The 19,562-nt window shown below is 44.8% G+C and overlaps 1 protein-coding gene across 2 annotated transcripts in view; it reads right to left on the reverse strand.

Moving 5' to 3' along the window:
• The window catches only part of LOC147684183 (cytochrome P450 2J2-like), a 326,697-nt gene that overhangs the window by 232,826 nt on the left and 74,309 nt on the right, over positions 1 to 19,562 (reverse strand). The gene's annotated exons all lie outside the window — the stretch shown is intronic.

Below are 19,562 nucleotides of genomic sequence, written 5' to 3' on the forward strand. Positions count from 1 at the left end.
ACCTTCCATTAAGGTGCACTTAGCAGCTATCACTGCATATAGACATTCACCTTCTCAACATTCTTTCTTTCAAGTTTAGGTTGTTTAGGTTGTTAAAGATTTTTTACAGGGCTTAAAGAAGGTCTACCCTCCGGTCCGGCCCCCTTCACCACCCTGGGAGCTAAACCTGGTGCTATCAAAATGTATAGATCTGCCTTTTGAACCCATACACAAAGCAACCTTACAACACCTTTCTTGGAAGGTGGCTTTCCTGGTAGCGATAAGGTCAGCTCACAGAGCAAAATACAGGCTCTCTGCATGAAGGAACCTTATACCGTCTTCCATCTTAATAGCGTCGTATTGAGGACTTACCCCTCTTTCCTCCCTAAGGTGGTGTCATATTTTTATGTAAATCAGACCATATCTCTGCCCACTTTTTTCCCTAAAGCCGCCACTCCAGCTGAGAGGGCGTTCTCCAGTATTAGGGTGTCTTTCATAGATTCACATGCTTGAATATTCCCCGTCGCCAAAGTGGGAGCCTCACGGTAAATAAAATCCCAAGAAATATATGTATGTAAAAACATAATACATAAAAATACACAATAGAAATAGTTGCAAAACCAGACAATTTCCACATAGGAATACATGGAGAGAAAGAAAAACTTTGCAACATATCACTGTCATTATGTTAGTCCAAACTACGGCCAATCAGGCAGAAGCACCCCTCCGGAACCTTCTCCTCAGAAGCTCAGGTCCTCAGATTTTCTACAGCACGTCGTGTGAAGGGAGTCTCCCTGAGCTCTGCTCAGTTCTTTCCACTTCTCTGGTTTTCCAGTACTTTTACCATGTCTTAAAGTAAGAAGTCTTTGTTTAGACCTTGTTCTTCTTGTGGGAAGTTGAGACTTTATTCTGAGGACCCCCACAAGAAATGTATTTACTGCTTATACCCTGACCATGAGGTGGGCAAATGCAAGATCTGCAGGACTTTCTCCACAAAAACCTTGAAAGATAGGGAGGGTCGCCTCCTCCTCTGGTTACAAAGGCTGAAGGACAAGGATTCAGCTCTTTCCGGTGCAGAAAGCCTGGTGTTAGGTACGTCCAAGCTCGTCTCAAAGCGTAGCAGTGTGCAGGATTTACCTTCTCCCTTCTTGAAAAGGAAGAAACTCTCCGAGTTGAAGGCCCCTGTGGTGTCCTCACCTCCTCCTGCTACACCGACGCCCCCGAGATCTGGCTCTCAGGTGTCTACGGCTTCTTCTAAGCACGTTTCCACCTCAAAATGTGTACAATCGTCAACGGGAGCGTCGACGATTGTCTCGACGACGAGATCTGCTGTCTCCCGTTCATCGACGACTACAGTGACAACGACATCGGCTTCTTGTTCGTCGACGGTAACTCCGTCGACGACGTCTGCGTCGACGAAGGTATGTCTAAGCGTCAAAACTGTCTCGTCCACGATACCCATTGCTTAGTCGTCGAAGAAGAGCCTCTCGTAGTCTACAGGATCCAGTCAATGACAATTGTGAAGAAGATCTCCTCGTCGTTAACTACTCCGTCGACGAGTGTTTCCTCGACGACGGCCTCGTCGACATCGGCCTCGTCGACATCGGCCTTGTCGACGGTGGCTCTGTCGACGGTGGCTCCGTCGGCGCCCGTTCTCTCGTCGACAGCTTCAACGACGACCTCGTCGACGGTGGTGCCTTCTGCCTTCGAATCCTTGTCTTTGGTGCCACTTCCTTCATCAGGGTCTGGTGTTTCCTCCGCCGACCCTTTGCACCAACGTCGCCAAGTGCCTCTGGAACAACTTGACATACCCGGTGTTACACAGCCGCCCTCTCCTCAGTTTATGACAGGTTCTGAGTCAGACTCTGCGTCTGAGGATGAAGAAGACGATCATTTCAGGGCAGCACGTAGCCCTTCTGAACTGGTCATATAATGTCAGGACTATGGAGATGAGGATGCGTATGTTCAAGAGGAAGGCCCATCCATTCAAGTTCCTGTGGCGTCACTGCCTCTTTCACTTATTACAAATCTTCAGTATATGTTGGAAGACTACAACAAGCGTTTCCCACCATCTGGTCATGGGTCGCCTATACCTACGACAACTGTGCCTGCACCAGCTCCTACCACTGCTCCGCTACCAAAAGCTGCACCCCCACCGGCTACAGCTACAACATCAGTTCAAATACATGCTACGGTGTATCAAGATGATGACGATGATAACCTTCGTCCAGATAGAGAAGACGGAGAGCTGTGGGATGATGATGATACGAATGGCGATATGCAAGACTGGGATGACATGAAAGACACCAATACTGGAGAACCACCTGTTTACTGGTAAGTAACAATTGTTCTTACACTCTCTAGACCTGAAAAGAGTTTTAAAGTTCTATCTGGACAAGTCCAAATCCATGAGAAAATCTGATCAACAATTTGTTAACTATGGGCCGATCAGAACGGGTTTTTCAGCTTCAAAGCTGTCCATCTCCCGACTAGCCTATCAATCAGCTCAGAGGCCCCTTGGGTTTACTCCCAAGGCGCATTCTACCAGAGGGAAAGCGGCTACGACTGCCTTTCTTCATAACGTGCCCATATCTGAAATCTGTAAGGTGGCGACTTGGAGGTCCGTCCATACATTTACGAGGCAATATTGTCTGTATTCTGACACCAGAGCAGACGCCCAAGTAGGCCAGGACTCCTTGAGGAATGTGTTCAACAGCTGATTGTGGCTGTTACTTTATGTTGGGTCATTGTTACTCTCATTTGCCTGCAGGCGGAAGATGGGCTTGCTATTCTATTCAGTGATTATGATTATTGATGAGGATCCCCTGGAAGAGAAGGATACTTTACTTACCTGTAATCCTAGTTCTCTCCAGGGGTATCCTCATCAAAATCATAGGCAACCCACCCGCCTCCCCAGGCAAATGAGATTCTCTTCATGGATAAAGGATATCTTGGTGCCCTGATCTTCAGGGTTACGCAAAGAACAACTGACCTAACTGTCACTCCTGAGGCATGATGGGAAGCTATGGGTCATGGCTGCCTTAACCCCTTCGATGCTCATGAGGCACAGTGGAGCTGTGCTGATGACGAGCTGAGCTCGTCATGAACAATGGGTAAACATCAAAGGTCAGCACAGGAGAAAAATATCCCTAGCAGCCAAGGTGTTAAAGGCACAGTGCCAGTTTTTGTATGAGAATGCTTTCACTTTCTATGCAATTGATTTGCAATGCACCCTGTAGGCTAACAATGTCTACTTTCTTTGCAGTTTACTCTTCATGAGCTGTACTCATTAAAAAACAGAATTAAAGGGCTACTTGCCCTCTTGTGTTTTTATATGTTTGCAAATACAGTTTTTATGTGTGTTATTACATTGTTTAGCCTCCTAGATGGGAGCTGCATTGGTATGAGAAGAAAAAAAGAAATATATATATATATATATATATATATATATATATATATATATATATATATATATATATATATATATCCAGGCTCACTGCTCCAAATTGCGGGGCACTCTTGCAGCGGGTGCAAGTCTAGGCGCGTCAGAGCTTCGCGCTTGAAACATGAAAGCTCTCTCCCTCCCGGTCCCGGGTGGAAAATGAAGACAGCACACGTGGGAATTCTCGTAGTTAGCAATCTTTACTCGCACAACAGACGCGTTTCGGAAGCTGCGCTCCCTTCCTCAATGTTTTTGTACTAAGGAGAGAGTTACTTGCCGATCCACGGCAAAATTACGTTGTAAATTCCTCGTCAGAAATATGAGAGGTTTTTTAAAATGCTTTATTGACATTAACAATCATAAATGAAATGTGATATTTAATTTCATGCATGCTAATACAGGGAATGTTTGTACTAGCAAGATGGCGCTTTCGCGTCAGTCCTCTCTCTACACCTACCGACACGTGTTGTTTGTAAATTTGAAATAAAATGGCGCCAGGTCGCGTATTACGGTGTAAACATTGAGGAAGGGAGCGCAGCTTCCGAAACGCGTCTGTTGTGCGAGTAAAGATTGCTAACTACGAGAATTCCCACGTGTGCTGTCTTCATTTTCCACCCGGGACCGGGAGGGAGAGAGCTTTCATATATATATATATATATATATATATATATATATATATATATATATATATATATATATATATATATATATATATATATATATGTATATATATATATATATATATATATGTATATATATATATATATATATATGTGTATATATATATATATATATATATATATATATATGTATATGTGTGTTTTTCATATAAACTCTGTAAGGAAACCCACAGTCTGGCCAGTGCAGGCATTTACCCCCGAAAAAACAAGCATCGGCAAAGCACATTGGTCTAGTCTATTTTAGGCATTTGTTGCTTTTTGTAAGCACTGCAATAACAGTTACTGCAAGGCTTCATGCATCAACTGATCTGCTAACTGAAGGGCACACTTCAGTGGGCCTAGTAGATGTGGTGTAAGAGGCCCTACGCAATACATCCATGAAGATTCCAGTAACAGCATCAGTGAAAGCCTCAGTTGGACTATCGTCCTTTGCCACCTATTGACCTCTTGTTTGGTTTGGGAACTGTTGCATATCACGTTACACGCCTTTGCACAAAAAATAGTTGTGAATATTGCGTAGCTTTTGTGAAACTCCTTCCATCTTTGAACTCAACCAAAAAAAATATTTTTATGTTCTTAATCAGTCTCCCTCTAGACATACACTCAGTAATCCACCCAACCATGCTTCTAGTCCCTTATCCACATAAAAACTTGCCAATCAATGAAGAATTTTCACCTTCAAAACAACCATAGCTAGTGCATTGCCCTTGCTTTATTTTCATTTTTTTTAAATTGCAGGGTACTGTGAGAGCAAGGACGTGACGCAGAAGTAGTCTCAGAAAGCTCCTGCAGAAGTGGTGTAACCGAAGCAAGCAGTGAGGTCTTTGATGTCCCTTAGACCTCGAGATGAACAAGGGGCAATGCCTTGGAGTCTCTCTGGGCTTAATCCTTGGTGCTTTCTGCAGTGCCGAGGTCAGCAGACAGCAGGGCGGCTCAATCAGGCAGATCAGCAGGTCCTAGGAACAGTCAGGCACAACAGGATGACAATCTTCAGCACAGCAGCCTTTACTCCAGTATAGTTTCTACCAGACCCAGTAGTGTTCTGGTTTGGAAGGGCCAGACCAAGTGCAGTTCATATGGAGGCTGACTTCAAAAGAGCCTTCTGAAGTGCACCAGGATTCCTTTCAGCCCAGCCCTGCCTCTAGACTACCAGCAGGAGGTAAATCACTCCTTTGTGTGAGGGCTGAACATAACCTTATCAGAGGTAAGTGTGAACCACCTCTCCCTGCCCAGGAAGAGACTCTAAGTGATCGTGAAGGGCATATTTTGACCTTGTTCCAGAAGCTAAAATCAAGAAAGGAGCCAGTGACAGCGACAAAACATCTTTTGCGATCTCTTCCAGAAGGTCTGTAAAAAATGGCTAGAGCTTATCCTTCACCTTCTCAGAAACGCCCTGGTAAGGCCTTGAAAAAGACCTCTGATAGGTCTAAAGGGCTTAGTCCTGTCAAATCTCCTCACCAAGATGTAAAGGAGAGGGAAGGACTATCAAAAGGAGTAAGTATTGAGAGGAAATCCAGTTCTGTTCCTCCGACGTCTCCTCCTGCAACTTCCAAGACCTTAAAAAAGCCATGATCTTTGACTTCTGAGGTAAAATCATCAAAAAAGGCTCGCTCGTCGATGACTCGGTCATCGATTCCGTTGACAAAAACACCAAAGGTACAGTCTTCTTCATCTTTGACCCCATCGACGGGCTCATTGACAGTGGTTTCCTTGTCACCGGTACTGGCACAGGGCTCTGTGTCGACAAGTTTTACACCGCTGGTGTTTGTATAGTTGACAATAGTATTGACAATAAGGACGTCGTCGAGGATGTCGACGAGGAGTGTGACGACACCAACGTCGACAACGTCTGTGCTGACGACAGCTGCGTCAACCATGTTGATTTCTTCGTCGACGATTCTTTCTTCGTCGTCGGTGGAAAAAGTTAAAATTTTGCTCAAGAAACGCCAAATCACACCGGAGATGACTTTGCCAAGGAGGGTGACTCCTTTTTCTCCTGCACTTCTCCTCGTAGAAGAGGAATTGGATGAAGAGGAAGGACCTTTTCGCTATGCTGATAGCCCTTCTCAGCTACACTTTAAATGCCAGGACACGGATTCTGAAAGGGAGTATGAGGATTTTGAGCAGTACGGTCCTCCCTCACAAAATCAGCAAGACTACCAACAGGAAATGGTCCAAATGCCCTCCTTCTTGCTGACAGACTTACAAGCTATGCTCCTATATTACAGGAAAAGGTTTGCAACACAGCCTCCTGTTCCAGTAGAAGTGCTGGGTACTACTGTTCCTCCTGCTCATCCCGTAGCCCCACAATTACCACAGCCTCAGCCAATGTTGGAAGTGCAGAATGTTCCACCTGTTGCCATTGCCGTACAGGAGGATACCTTTGGCGACGACCAAGGTAACGTCACGATTTTGGGTCCAGATGCGGAGTGGGAAGACTATGTTATTTGAGACCCATCTTCTCCTGCTCCAGCACCTGTTGATTGCCCCCAGTAGATATAGGGGGTTTCCATAACTTAATGGAGAGAGCCGCCAAACAATTCGACCTGCCCATGACCAAGGTGGAATCTGAGTGGTTCCTTTATGACTTTAAGGAACCCTATAACAGATCGGTCGGTCCGTCCGTTGGGCCATTTCTGGGATGAAGGCTTAAAGGTGATGCAAAATCCAGCCACAGTCATTCCAGTTTTACCTCGCCTGGAGAAAAAATATAAGGCTCCGGAGGATAGCCCAGCCTGTTTGACCGGCCAACCTAAATCGGACTTGTCATCGCACGAGCTGCCCAGAGGAAATGTAGAAATCCAACTCCCCTTACCACTCCTCCAGATAAAGAGGGCAGGTGTCTGGATAATGTAGACAAAAGATTCTCATCTATGTCCAGCCTGCTGGTCACAGCAGCTAATTCTTTAGCTATACTTGGATGATACGATCGCCAAATGTGGTGTGACCTATCCCCCTACATCGATCAGTTGCCGGAAGAAGGAAAGAAAGAAGCTAAAAGGATTCTCCAGGAGGGCGAAATAACATCGGCAGAAATCATTGATTGTGCAATGGATATTGCAACAACTGCTTTTCGCTCTTTGGCTGGAGCTGATGTCCTACGTCGACAGGGCTGGTTGCGGGCTACTTGGTTCCACCCGGAAGTCCAAAATAAAATCTTGGATCTGCCTTTTGATGGGGAAGCGCTTTTTGGAAAACATATAGATGATGCGCTCCAAGATATTAAGAAGGATACAGAAACCGCAAAATCCTTAGGGACTCTGCAGTACCGCAAGTTCCCATTCCGAGGCGCGAGGGGAAGAGGTAACTCTACATACAGGGCAGGCTTTCAACAGCAACGTTACTCCTCGTATGGTTCCCAGTCAGAATCCTACAAGCCGAACTACAATCGGTGGCAGAATCAATCTTCTTCTTTCTCTTGCTTGAATAACAGAGGAAGACAAGGTCGCCAGAGTAGAGATAACTCTAAGTGCCAATAGCGGCTTGCTGGCTCGGACTACTTTTGTCATCAGTGGGAGTCAGAATTTCATATTTCCTCCACAACTGGCAGCAAATAACATTGGACCGTTGGGTATTGAACATCATTCACTACGGCCATACCCTGGAGTTTGTCCAACCACCACCATCCAAGCCCATTTGTGCCACTGTATCGAAACATCTCCGTTTTCTATGGTTAGAAGTCCATCAAATGCTCCTCAAAGAATCTATAGAACCGGTCCCTATCTCTCAAAGGGAAAAAGGGGCTTTACTACCGGTTCTTCCTGATCCGGAAGACGTTAGAAAAGTGTTGCCCTATCCCAGATCTGAGGGAGCTCAACACCTATCTCATCAAACAATCCGTTCGGATGGTTTCTCTACAAGACATCCTTCGACTTCTCAACTCAGGGGATTACATCCTTCGACTTCTCAACTCAGGGGATTTCATGGTCCCTCTGGATCTAGAGGACGCTTATTTTCATGTTCCCATACACCCAGCTAACAGGAGGTTTCTTCGCTTTACAGTAGCCAAGAGCCATTTTCAATTCAGGGTTCTTCCCTTTGGACTTCAATCTGCTCCACGGATCTTCACAAAGGTATTAGCTCCAGTAGCAGCCTTTCTGCGAAATCAAAAACTTCAGGTTTTCCCTTACCTGCACGACTGGTTACTAAAAGCTCCAACCAACAGGCAGCACAAGAATCAGTCATAGCATGTACACGCCTGTTTGCCAATCTCGGCCTAACGCTCAACGAACAGAAGTCTTCTTTCTGTTTGTAAAGGACAGCCAGATTTCTGGGAGCCATTCTAAACACGTCCATAAAGAAGGCTTTCCCGACCTTGGAGAGGCAAGAGAAGCTAATGTTCATGGCTTTCCGATTGTTAAAAAGAAGCTCACTTTCAGTTCGCCTCTTCAAGTCCCTGCTGGGTTCCATCTCCTCATGCATACCCCTGATTCCTCACTGCAGATTACGAATGCGTCCACTCCAAGAAGAGATAGACTTGCAGTTGCGCCAAGTCAACTGATCCTTCGACGACCAGATCTCAGTTACCGAGGCCATGAGAGACGCTGCATCATGGTGGATGACCAAAGAAAACATTTCTCGGGGTCTCTCTTTCAGGCTAGCCCCAGCTCCACACATAATAACTAAGTATGCCTCTCTCGAAGGCTGGAGTGCGGTGTTACAAGACCTTCATGTAAGTGGTCAGTGGCGGCCTCAGCATCGTCTATTGTATATCAATCTGCTGGAGTGATTCGCCTAGCCTTGCAAGCCTTTCTTCCATAAATACAACAGTCGACAGTCCTTGTACGTACGGACAACACGACAGCCATTCATTATATAAAGAAAGAAAGAGGCACTAGATCTCGACTGTTGTCACAAGAAGCCCAAGAAATCTGGGAGTGGGCAATTCAGCAGGAGATATCACTCCGAGCGGGACATCTTCCAGGTGTCCTCACAAGGCAGCAGACACGCTCAGCAGACTGAAGTTAGTCAGCCACAAGTGGGAACTGGACAACTTCAATCTACAGAAGGGTTTTCACAGATGGGGCACACCTTCCATAGATCTCTTTGCCACTCCGGAGAACAACAAATGCCGGTTCAATGCAAGCAGGATTCACCATCCGGGATCGTTGGGGAATGCGCTTTCTATGGCCTGGTAAGGGCGCATTGGTTTACACTTTCTCCCCATTCCTCTGATCCTCAGACTTCTCAGGAAGCTCAGAGCAGAAATGTGCAGGATCATTTTGATAGCTCCGGTGTGGCCCAGACAATTTTGATTCACAGAACTTCACCTTCTCTCCCTGGACCTTCAACTTCCTTTGCAGCTGATTCCTTTGCTGCTGACAATGTCCCAGGGCCAAGTCTGGCATCCGGATCTTCACTCTCTATAGCTCTCACCATGGCTCCTGAGCAGCGAGAATTTCTTGGTCTGAATCTCTCAGCAGAATGTAAAGAGGTGCTTTCTCAGGCAAGCGCCCCGAATACGAATAAGACTTACAGGTTGAAGTGGAGATACTTTTGTATTTGGTACCAGCACCACGGCCTCCATCCTTTTAAGGAGGAGCTGCATGAAGTTCTTCCATGCATTCTATCATTAGCAAAGGCAGGACTGGCTCACTCTTCTATTAAGGTGCATCTGGCGGCAATTTCTCGCTTCAGACTCGTGTCTTCAGGCCCCTCCCTCTGGTCGGCAAGGATCATTAAACAGTTTCTCAAGGGACTTTGCAATGTTTTCCCTCCAGTCTAGCCTCCTCCTCCTCGGCATCTGAACTTGGTTCTTGCCCAGCTGATGAAACCTCCTTTCGAACAGATTCACAAGGCAGAGTTGAAATTCCTCTCCTGGAAGGTAGCGCTTCTTCTAGCTTTGACGTCTTCTAGGCATGTGGGAGAATTGCAGGCTCTCAACATTCAGGAACCCAGTTAAAAAAAGGAACAGTGATTCTATGTACTAAGCCAAAATTCATACCTAAAGTTCCTTAGGACTTTCATTTGAATGAGCGGTAATTCTTAAGACTTTTTTCCCTCATCCAGTGACTGGCAGAGAAAGCACTTCACTCTCTGGACATTCAGAGATGCTTAAAATTCTATCTTCAACAAACCAAAGACGTAAGAAAGGCTTCTCAAATGTTTGTGTCTTTTAGTGACCCTCATAAGTGTTTTCCCCTTTCCAAGCTGGGGATCGCTTGTTGAATTACCAGTGCCATACAGTATTGTCACAAGGCAGCAGGCAATCCCAGAGAAGGTCGAGCGCCTGCTCATTCCACGATATCAATTTCTTCTACAGCACTCTTTGCTGGAGTTCCTATCCGGGAGATCTGCCGTGCAGCGACCTGGAGCAGTACCCATACATTTACAATGCATTACTGCCTGAATGCTGCAACGCAGAGTGACAACAGTCGGCCAAGCAATCCTGAGGAACCTCTTCCAATAATGGTGAGCTTTCCCTTTCATCCCTCCTTCCATGTTACTGTTTTATTAGCTCTTGCACATTTTGTGAACCTCATGGGTTTATGTGTCCACAGTTTTCTAGGTATGTTATTTTCCATTGAAATGTCTTATGATGTATATAATATGGCTTTGTTCCTAGTGTGATATTGGTCATGGTTCCAAAATAATGTGCTGGTAACTGCTAGCTACTATGATACAAGCATGGGAATCTATGAAAGTTCCAATACTGGAGTGAGAAAATACCTCCCCTGTGAAAGCTCAGCCTTTTCCATCTTCAGTGGTTTGGTTACACAACGGCTATGAAAATCTGAGGTTCTGAGCTTTTCTCAGGAGGGTTCTAAGGGGTGAGGCTAAGCTGATTGGTTGTTAATTTTTTTGGTCTCTTTTACAAAAAGAGGTGGATAGGTTGCAAAACAAGAATGGGCCTAGGCCTAGGTTCTGTTTTTAGTAATGTTTTTTATGGCTATTTTATGTATACCGGGGACTCCCTTTCCGACGACGGGGAATGCTACAAGCATGGGAATTTATGAAAGTTTCCAACACTGGGGAACCAAAGTTACAGGTAAGTAACTTGTTTTCTTCTCCCCATTTGACTGACTGGGCCAGGATGACAGTGACATAAAATAAGGGTCTCACATTCCTAAATAAGGCCATCAACCCATAGTGGCGGACATAGGATTCGCTGCAACATGTTGACAATATTATTTAGAGTGATGGTAGAGTAAGACAATGAGGTTGGAGGAGTCGGGAAAGGGCATCATCTGTAGTTTTAGAAACTAAATTTTTAAGGGAGCAGTGAGCGGTCCGCACCAGAATAATGTGAGATAGCCAAATTTTCTTTGTTGGAGGAGTAATGCAAGAGAAGAGAAAGAAAAATATCTTCTTATCATACCTAGAGATGATAACAAAAACCTAGGAGGACATGATCTTGTGATATTGTCATGGTTTGGACATGTTGCCTAAGAACCATTGGAACTGCTATACTTACATTTGGAATGTCCTGTTCCATCTTAATCCTAAACCACTGACAAATGTAATCCGGAGTGTTTACAAGAGAGGATGTTGCTCCTTCAACTGTGAGTGATCACCACTGCAAAATCTTGACCATGATCAGCAGTTTCCAAGGTGCAGACTCATGAAGTTTATAAAATGTGTGGGGTGCAGCTACAAGTTCCCAAAAGTTTGTCCGAAGTCGCTGTCACTCTCTCTAAATTTGGGGAGTAATCTCCTAGCTGTGACAATGACCCATAGTACAATTTGACGATATCACAGTCACTGCCTTCTCCAAGGTTTATTTGGTAAACCTGCTCCCAAGCCTTCGGTTTATTTTAAAACACCCAAGAACATCACAAAAAAGCTATTTAGAATAAAAGGATATGTTAATAATCCATTGTGAACCAGGAAAATCGCTAAATTAGCTCATGTCGGACCTTAAGTGAGGTTTTAGCTGATTAAGGATAGTGAAACACAGTCATTGTGAAGTTTGTACTACCCACGGGTGGCGTTGATGGGATGGACGACTAAGGTAGTGGGACTTTTGTAGTTGAAATATCGCCTACCTAGCGCTACCTGCTGACTCACAACATCGCTGTTTTAAAAAATATTCATTTCATTTTGCGCCAGTCATTTTAAATATTCCTTGCTGTTACCTGATCACTCGCCATTTGCTCGCTAGACCCCTCCCCCGGTCTTCTTCCCCGGTCCACCGCGTGCTCCTATCCCGTTTGAGTGAGGGAAGGGCTTGTTTCCGGGTGGTCAGCGCTCTAGTGTTGCTGCGGGGACTTCTACAAATGGACCCAGAAGGCGGAGCGCGCAGCGGACGCGACTAAGATAGTGGGACTGTTTTGGTTGAAATATCACCTACCTAGCGCTAGCTGCTGACTCACAAGATCGCGGTTTTTAAAAATATAAAAAAAAATTGCGCCAGTCTTTTTAAATATTCCTTGCTGTTACCTGATCACTCGCCATTTGCTCGCTAGACTCCTCCCCCGGTCTTCTTCCCCGGTCCACCACGGGCTCCTATCCCATTTGAGTGGCGGGAAGGGCTTGTTTCCGGGAGGTCGGCGCTCTAGTGTTGCTGCGGGGACTTCTGCAAATGGTCCCAAAAGGCGGAGCGTGGCTATTTTCACTTCACCCTCGATTGGCGGAAAAACAATATAGATAAGGAATTGTCCCGATTATGAAATGCGCCCCACCTAATGCGCCTCGCAAATCTCACTACCTGTATGAGCGCCCCTACGCTGCACGTGGAACGATGATACAATTAGGCATGATCCAAATAGCATGTCACGGAAAAGGTCTTCTCACGATGAATTTGAGTATAATCACAGAATGTACAGCATGGTATGCTGATACCGAAAAACTGTCTTTATCTGCGTGTATTATTGTCAGTAAGTTTATAGTAGTCTAACTCAGCCATTGGTCGTTTTTTCTCTCCCTGTTTTTCTCCCTCTCAATTTTGTCACTAACAGGCGGTTTTAATTGTTACTTACCAGGCAAATGTAAATATTTTCAGTCCTGATGATGATCCCAGGTTATTTAGAGCAAAGAGATCGAAACGTCGACTTCTTCTAGTGTCTACACAACTTAACACTGTGTATAATGCTGTTGTGATCAGCACTTTGGCGATACTTCTAAATTGAAATACTAACGTGGAAGTAGCCATTTTTTGCTCTGTCTTTTCCTGTATTCTCTATATGTTGTATGTTTTCTTTCCCTTTAAATCCCTCTTAAGTATGGTACAGGATTGTGCCCTGCCACTAACGGATGTTAGACTATTCCTTGTAAAAAAAAAAGTGATTTACTAAAAAATTAAATCCTTGTCCGGCTGGACATAGGAGTAATATAGCTACCTATCACGGCCTATATTTTATTATTTTCCTATACTTCTCAAGTGCTAAGGGCTTTTGTTGTCTGTAATATATGCTTGTTACCCGTGGTCCTCAGCCAACTCTCGGGTCCCCTTGTTTTATTAAAAAGACTTTAGCTCAATCGCTGGATTGCAAGGGTTTTTCAGAAACCTTCACAAACCCTCTTCTGGAGGGTGGGCCTTCCTAGTACCATCTGCCCTCTATCCCCTTTCTCTAACTCTGACATGTCCAAGCACGCTCCTCTGTCCACAGACTATTATATCCAACAAATCTGCTCAAGACCTTCCCTTCTCTCTGACACCCCAAATGCACCTACTGCAGCAAGCAGTTCCTTACCCGATCACCTTGAGAAACTCAGAAAAAGCAAGTGCGTCTCCAATTAATGATATTGATGCTAACTGATTACCTAAAAGCTGAGGTAATACCAGTAGGCCTTCAAGTGAGAAATATCCCTGGTATCTTCACAGACAACCCGAAGTATATCGCCAATTTCAGTTACATAGGAACTACCTGTTCCAGACATTGGCTGGTCTTAGGGATTGACATAGCCACAGAAACTCTTAACCCCTTCTGTGCTGATGACGAGCCCAGGCTCGTCATGCAGCACGGTGCTCGTGTGCTGGTGACGAGCCTGGGCTCGTCATGAGCCGTGGAACGCTCACACGCGGGGCTAATTTCCCCGCTGTGCTGAGCGTTCCATTGCGCGGGCGTGGTCATGACGAGCCCAGGCTCGTCACCAGCACACAAGCACCGTGCTGCATGACGAGCCTGGGCTCGTCATGAGCACAGTGGCGCCGTGCGCGGCCCCCCTCCCCCCCCCGCGCCGTGGGGAAATTAGCCCCGCAGCGAAGGGGTTAAATCACTAGAGGTGGAAATTGCTGACATAGAGAAACAGCTGCAGGACTCTGATCCCTTCATTGATAGCAAGAAACTGCTGGAACAGGTTGAAAAAACAGTAGCAGACTTCTATAGAATAGAACAAAATAAAAAAGCAAATAAAATAAAGAAAGATATCAGGCTATGCAACATCGAGAACACCTATCCCTATCTCCAAAAAGATTTCTATAACAATAGAACTTACGCGATCCCACAAACCAGCAGACCCTGGGGGGGGCGCTATAACCGTCGCCAGAACCTTGTGGGATTTTCTGACACCTCCTCAGACAGTTCAGATCCAGGAGAAGGGGCCAGCACTACCAACAGACAGGGAGGGAGTCATCCTAATTTTTTAGCCAGAGGCCAGCCCAGCACCCCGCAGCGTGGGCGAGTAAAGAAACCACAAAGATGGCACAACCCACCGGGAGAACGGAAAACAAGGAACAATTTCTATCAATGGTAGTCAATACTACGACACCGTTGGAGATTATCCCTATCTTTAACTTATCTAGGCGTACTCTTCTAGACCAGGAACTAGAACTCCTTAAAAAAGGCTTGTCCTTCGTGCCCACTATACGTCCAAATTACATGGAATTACAAACGGAACTCCTAAGATTTTTTAGGACAATCCGCCTCAAAGCTTTTTTCAGTTACATCCTTCACCCACACCCAACTCCAACACACCATTTCGACCCCCCTCTACATTCTCACCTTCTGCAGGAATGATACCCTCTGAGATCCTAACATTCGAGAAACTGGTCCTCAAGGATCTTGCTACTCTAGAACATACCAAGATGTTCATTCCTTACAACATTTCGCGCCAAGAAAAAGATGCTATTGATAGACTCAAAACCAATAATTCCTTGGTAATAAAAAGTGCAGACAAGGGTGGTGGGATTGTGATCCAGGAAATTGAGGCTTATAAAACCGAGGTGTTACGCCAACTGAGTAACACGGATCACTACCAAAAACTTCCAGGTAATCCTACCAAACAAATTCAAGAAACCATTGCCAAAATTACATCCCAAGCATGTGTGGACGGGTATGTAAGTAAAAAAGAACATAACTTTCTCAATGTAAAACCCCCCCGTATGCCAGTAATATATACCCTGCCGAAAATACATAAAAACCTAACCAAGCCACCTGGCCGCCCAATTGTTTCAGCCTGCGGATCAATCTTGGAACCACTGGGGGCATATGTAGATTTCTTTATTAAAGATTTCATCCCCCACACAGCCTGCTATGTGAGAGATAGCACGGCTATGATTAATCTGGTGAAACATTTTCCTTTTGCCCCCTCACAGGATACCTTATGCACTATGGACGTGGAATCGTTATACACAAACATTCCACAAACAGCAGCTTTACTTGTCATCCAAAAAGTCCTAGATTCAAGACCTCGCCCCCACACCCATCCCTATTCATTCTTCAGTTACTCGAAATATGCCTGACTAGAAATGTCTTTGTCTTTGACAATGTGTATTACCAGCAAATTAAGGGTACTTCCATGGGGGCTATTTTTGCCCCCAATCTGGCAATTCTGTTTATGGACCAATTAGAGACTGGATCCATCCTCACACCCTCCAACCCTTTCTTTGCAGGCATCAAACTGTGGCGAAGGTATATTGACGATATCTTCCTCACTTGGAATCTAGATAGTGAGATACTACATCAACTCCATCATTGGCTGAATAACAATTGCTCTGGCCTTTCTTTCACAATATCTCATGACAAATCCTCAATTGCGTTCCTTGACTTAACAATCTATCACTTGGAAGGGGAGTTGCTAATACGACTCTATAGGAAGCCCACTGAACGCAACACGCTCCTAAGTTACACCAGTAATCCACCTAGGGCCCTTAGGGACTCGTTACCCTATTCACAATTCCTCAGAATCAGACGCAATTGCTCCTCAAAAGAGGACTATTTCAGAGAGGCATTAATTCTTTCTAACAAACTAAAAAACCATGGCTATCCACGTAGAATAGTCAAATTGGCTTCTAAAAGAGCTTGGTATTGTCCCCGTGAGACTCAGCTATCACCTAAAAGAAAAAGTCACCATGAAAGAATAGCTTGTGTAACAACATTTTCCCCGGCTTCTAATAAAATAAGTTAATCCATCATCAAACATTGGCCCACTATAAATGCAGGCAATATAAATATTGACAGACCCATATTTGCGTTTCGCAAAAGTAAGAACCTGAAAGACCACTTGGTACGTGCTGCACTCCCCTCTCCCAATACACCGCCGACCTTTGAATCTGCATGGGGCTTACCGCCCATTACAGGACATGCCAAATGCGGGGGCTGTAATGTATGTGAGTACACGATTGAGGGAAAGAAATTCACCCACAATAACACCACGGTTGAAAGGCGATCTTTTTCAAACTGTAATACCAGTAATGTAATTTACGTCATTCAATGTCCATGTTCAAAACTGTATGTAGGACAGACAACCCAAAGAGCCAAGACAAGAATTTGCCAGCACAGGAGCCGCATCAGATGCAAAACGCCTAATGCCCCGTTGGTGGACCACTACTCTGAAGCTGGACATAATGAGAATGACATACAATGGACTATTCTGAAAGTTTTGAAGTTGCCGCAGAGAGGTGGTAACATGGCCCAGTTCCGTAATCGGGAGGAATTAAAGACAATAATCCAATTTGATACCATAAGAAATGGCCTCAACAAAGCAGAAGATTGGACTGCATTGATATAAAACAAAAGATTGTTGGGCTCAACAATCATCCTGACATTTTATAAATTGCCTACACTGAACATTGTGGAACCAAAGTATTATGGAAATGTACAGTTCGCATGTTTATAATTTTAATATCGTTTTTCTGCACTGCACGGTTTTTTTAATGTTAATCCCTTCCACTCCCTTCACTCCATCCCGTTACCTTGGTAACCCCTTGGAATTCTCACCTCGAGGCACCACTTCACCACTCCAAGATGGCAGCCTCACTCAGTCACCTAATTTTATCACAACGAGTTGTAACGCCCAGCTCAGCCTATAACTAAAACCTAATGATGGCTACTGGGCAGAGCCAACCTTAATATCCCAAAGCACTGTACTCTACATGGTACTAAAGACCATCAACACACTCCAAGATGACGGCCAAAGTCATTTTATTCGACCCCTCTTCTATTCCCTCACTCTCGTGACTAGCCTATCCCACGTGACCGACCCGGTCAATGCTTAAGTAATGTACAACAGACCAGTAGCGTGTAGCTGCGATCCTGCAGAGACCACTAGGATTAATTCCCACGGAGAGATAATTGCAGACTCTTGCAGTCTCCACCATCATAAGTTGGTAAGGGACGACTTCGCCATTGCGAGAACTATGATTTATTTACTCGAGACCCCTCCCTAATTATATCATTTTCAACAGCGACCATTGAGCGCAGTTCGCTAATCAAAGACACGAACCGGCTGATCTGGAATCGCCCAGCACACCACGCGTGCCTCCACAGAAACCGAAGTGAGACTTCTCTCACCCGCAAAGGTAGATTGCGCCGTCAAGTCCCGCTCACTACACGTGGTTTATAGCCCACCACCCTGACTCAATTTTGTCTCTTATGCCCAAACAGCTCCCGCCCGGTTGTTCACATATTGCTGAGACACCAGGACCCTTCCGCTTTTCTCGCGGGTAAGCTGCCACCAACTCACTGTAAAGGCTGATATTCACATGCCCCTCGGTTTAAACGTGGCTATTTTCACTTCACCCTCGATTTGCCGAAAAAACAATATAGATAAGGAATTGTCCTGATTATGAAACTCGCCCCACCTAATGCGCCTCACAAATCTCACTACCTGTATGAGAGCCCCTACGCTGCACGTGGATCGATGATACAATTAGGCACGATCCAAAAAGCATGTCACGGAAAAGGTCTTCTCACGATGAATTTGAGTATAATCAAAGAATGTACAGCATGGTATGCTGATACCGAAAAACTGTCTTTATCTGCGTGTATTATTGTCAGTAAGTTTATAGTAGTCTAACTCAGCCATTGGTTGTTCTTTTCTCTCCCTGTTTTTCTCCCTCTCAATTTTGTTAGTAACAGGCAGTTTTAAATGTTACTTACCAGGAAAATGTAAATATTGTCAGTCCTGATGATGATCCCAGGTTATTTAGAGCAAAGGGATCGAAACGTCGACTTCTTCTAGTGCCTACACAACTTAACACTGTGTATAATGCTGTTGTAATCAGCACTTTGGCAATACTTCGAAATTGAAATACTAACGTGGAAGTAGCCATTTTTTGCTCTGTCTTTGCCTGTATTCTCTATATGTTGTATGTTTTCTTCCCCTTTAAATCCCTCTTAAGTACGGTTCAGGATTGTGCCCTACCACTAACGGATGTTAGACTATTCCTTGTAAAAAAAAAAATAGTGATTTACTACAAAATAAAATCCTTGTCCGGCTGGACATAGGACTAATATAGCTACCTATCACGGCCTATATTTTATTATTTTCCTATACTTCTCAAGTGCTAAGGGCCTCTCCTACCTCGTTTCTCGCCTCTGGAACAAACTTCCTGACTCTCTCAGACTCTGTTCAGAACATACGACATTTAGGAAATTGCTAAAGACTCTCTTGTTTCTCACTTATTAACTCCGCCAGTTCCTACTCTCCTTAGCGCCCGCTCAAGCGCAGAGATACTCCTTCGGGAGTCGATTCTAGCACTATACAAAACAAAAATAAAGAAATAAATAAATGGGATGGTGAGAGAGCATCATGAGTTCATGAAGGTCAACCATCAGGTCTGAATGGATGAAGAGGGCAACTAAACAAAGTCATATTAGGTACCAGGATGTCGGTGCTGTAAAAGGAAGCTGCTAAGTGAAGCCAAACTAAGTGCAAATTCAGTGAAGTAGGAATCCAAATACGGTCTAGATAGATTGAAGGAAGCCTAATTGATATGAAAGTAGGTGAAATACTAGAGGTTGCCAGGAAGAACAGTTATAATCCCTGTCACTAAGCGGATTATTGGCACTGTGGTCACATGGCTGTAGGCGGAGTAGACAGTTTAGTGCTTCAAAGGTAATGTTAATGTTAATGTTAAGAGACATTTATTTAGCGCACTGTCACCATGAGTTTCCTGGCGCTGATGGGATACTGAGATTGGACAATAGGAGTTTAGTGAGGATGGGAGAAGAGCAGAGTTTTTAAGGATTTCCTAAAAGAAAGAAGGGAACTGGAAGTCTTGAGTGAAAGTGGGAGAGAGTTCCACAGCTTAGGGGCCAGGTGAGAGAAACTGCGACCACCAGATTTAGTGAGTTTGA

The sequence above is a fragment of the Lissotriton vulgaris genome, chromosome 11 (genome assembly GCF_964263255.1).
Source record: "Lissotriton vulgaris chromosome 11, aLisVul1.2, whole genome shotgun sequence".
Classification (NCBI taxonomy): Eukaryota; Metazoa; Chordata; class Amphibia; order Caudata; family Salamandridae; genus Lissotriton; species Lissotriton vulgaris.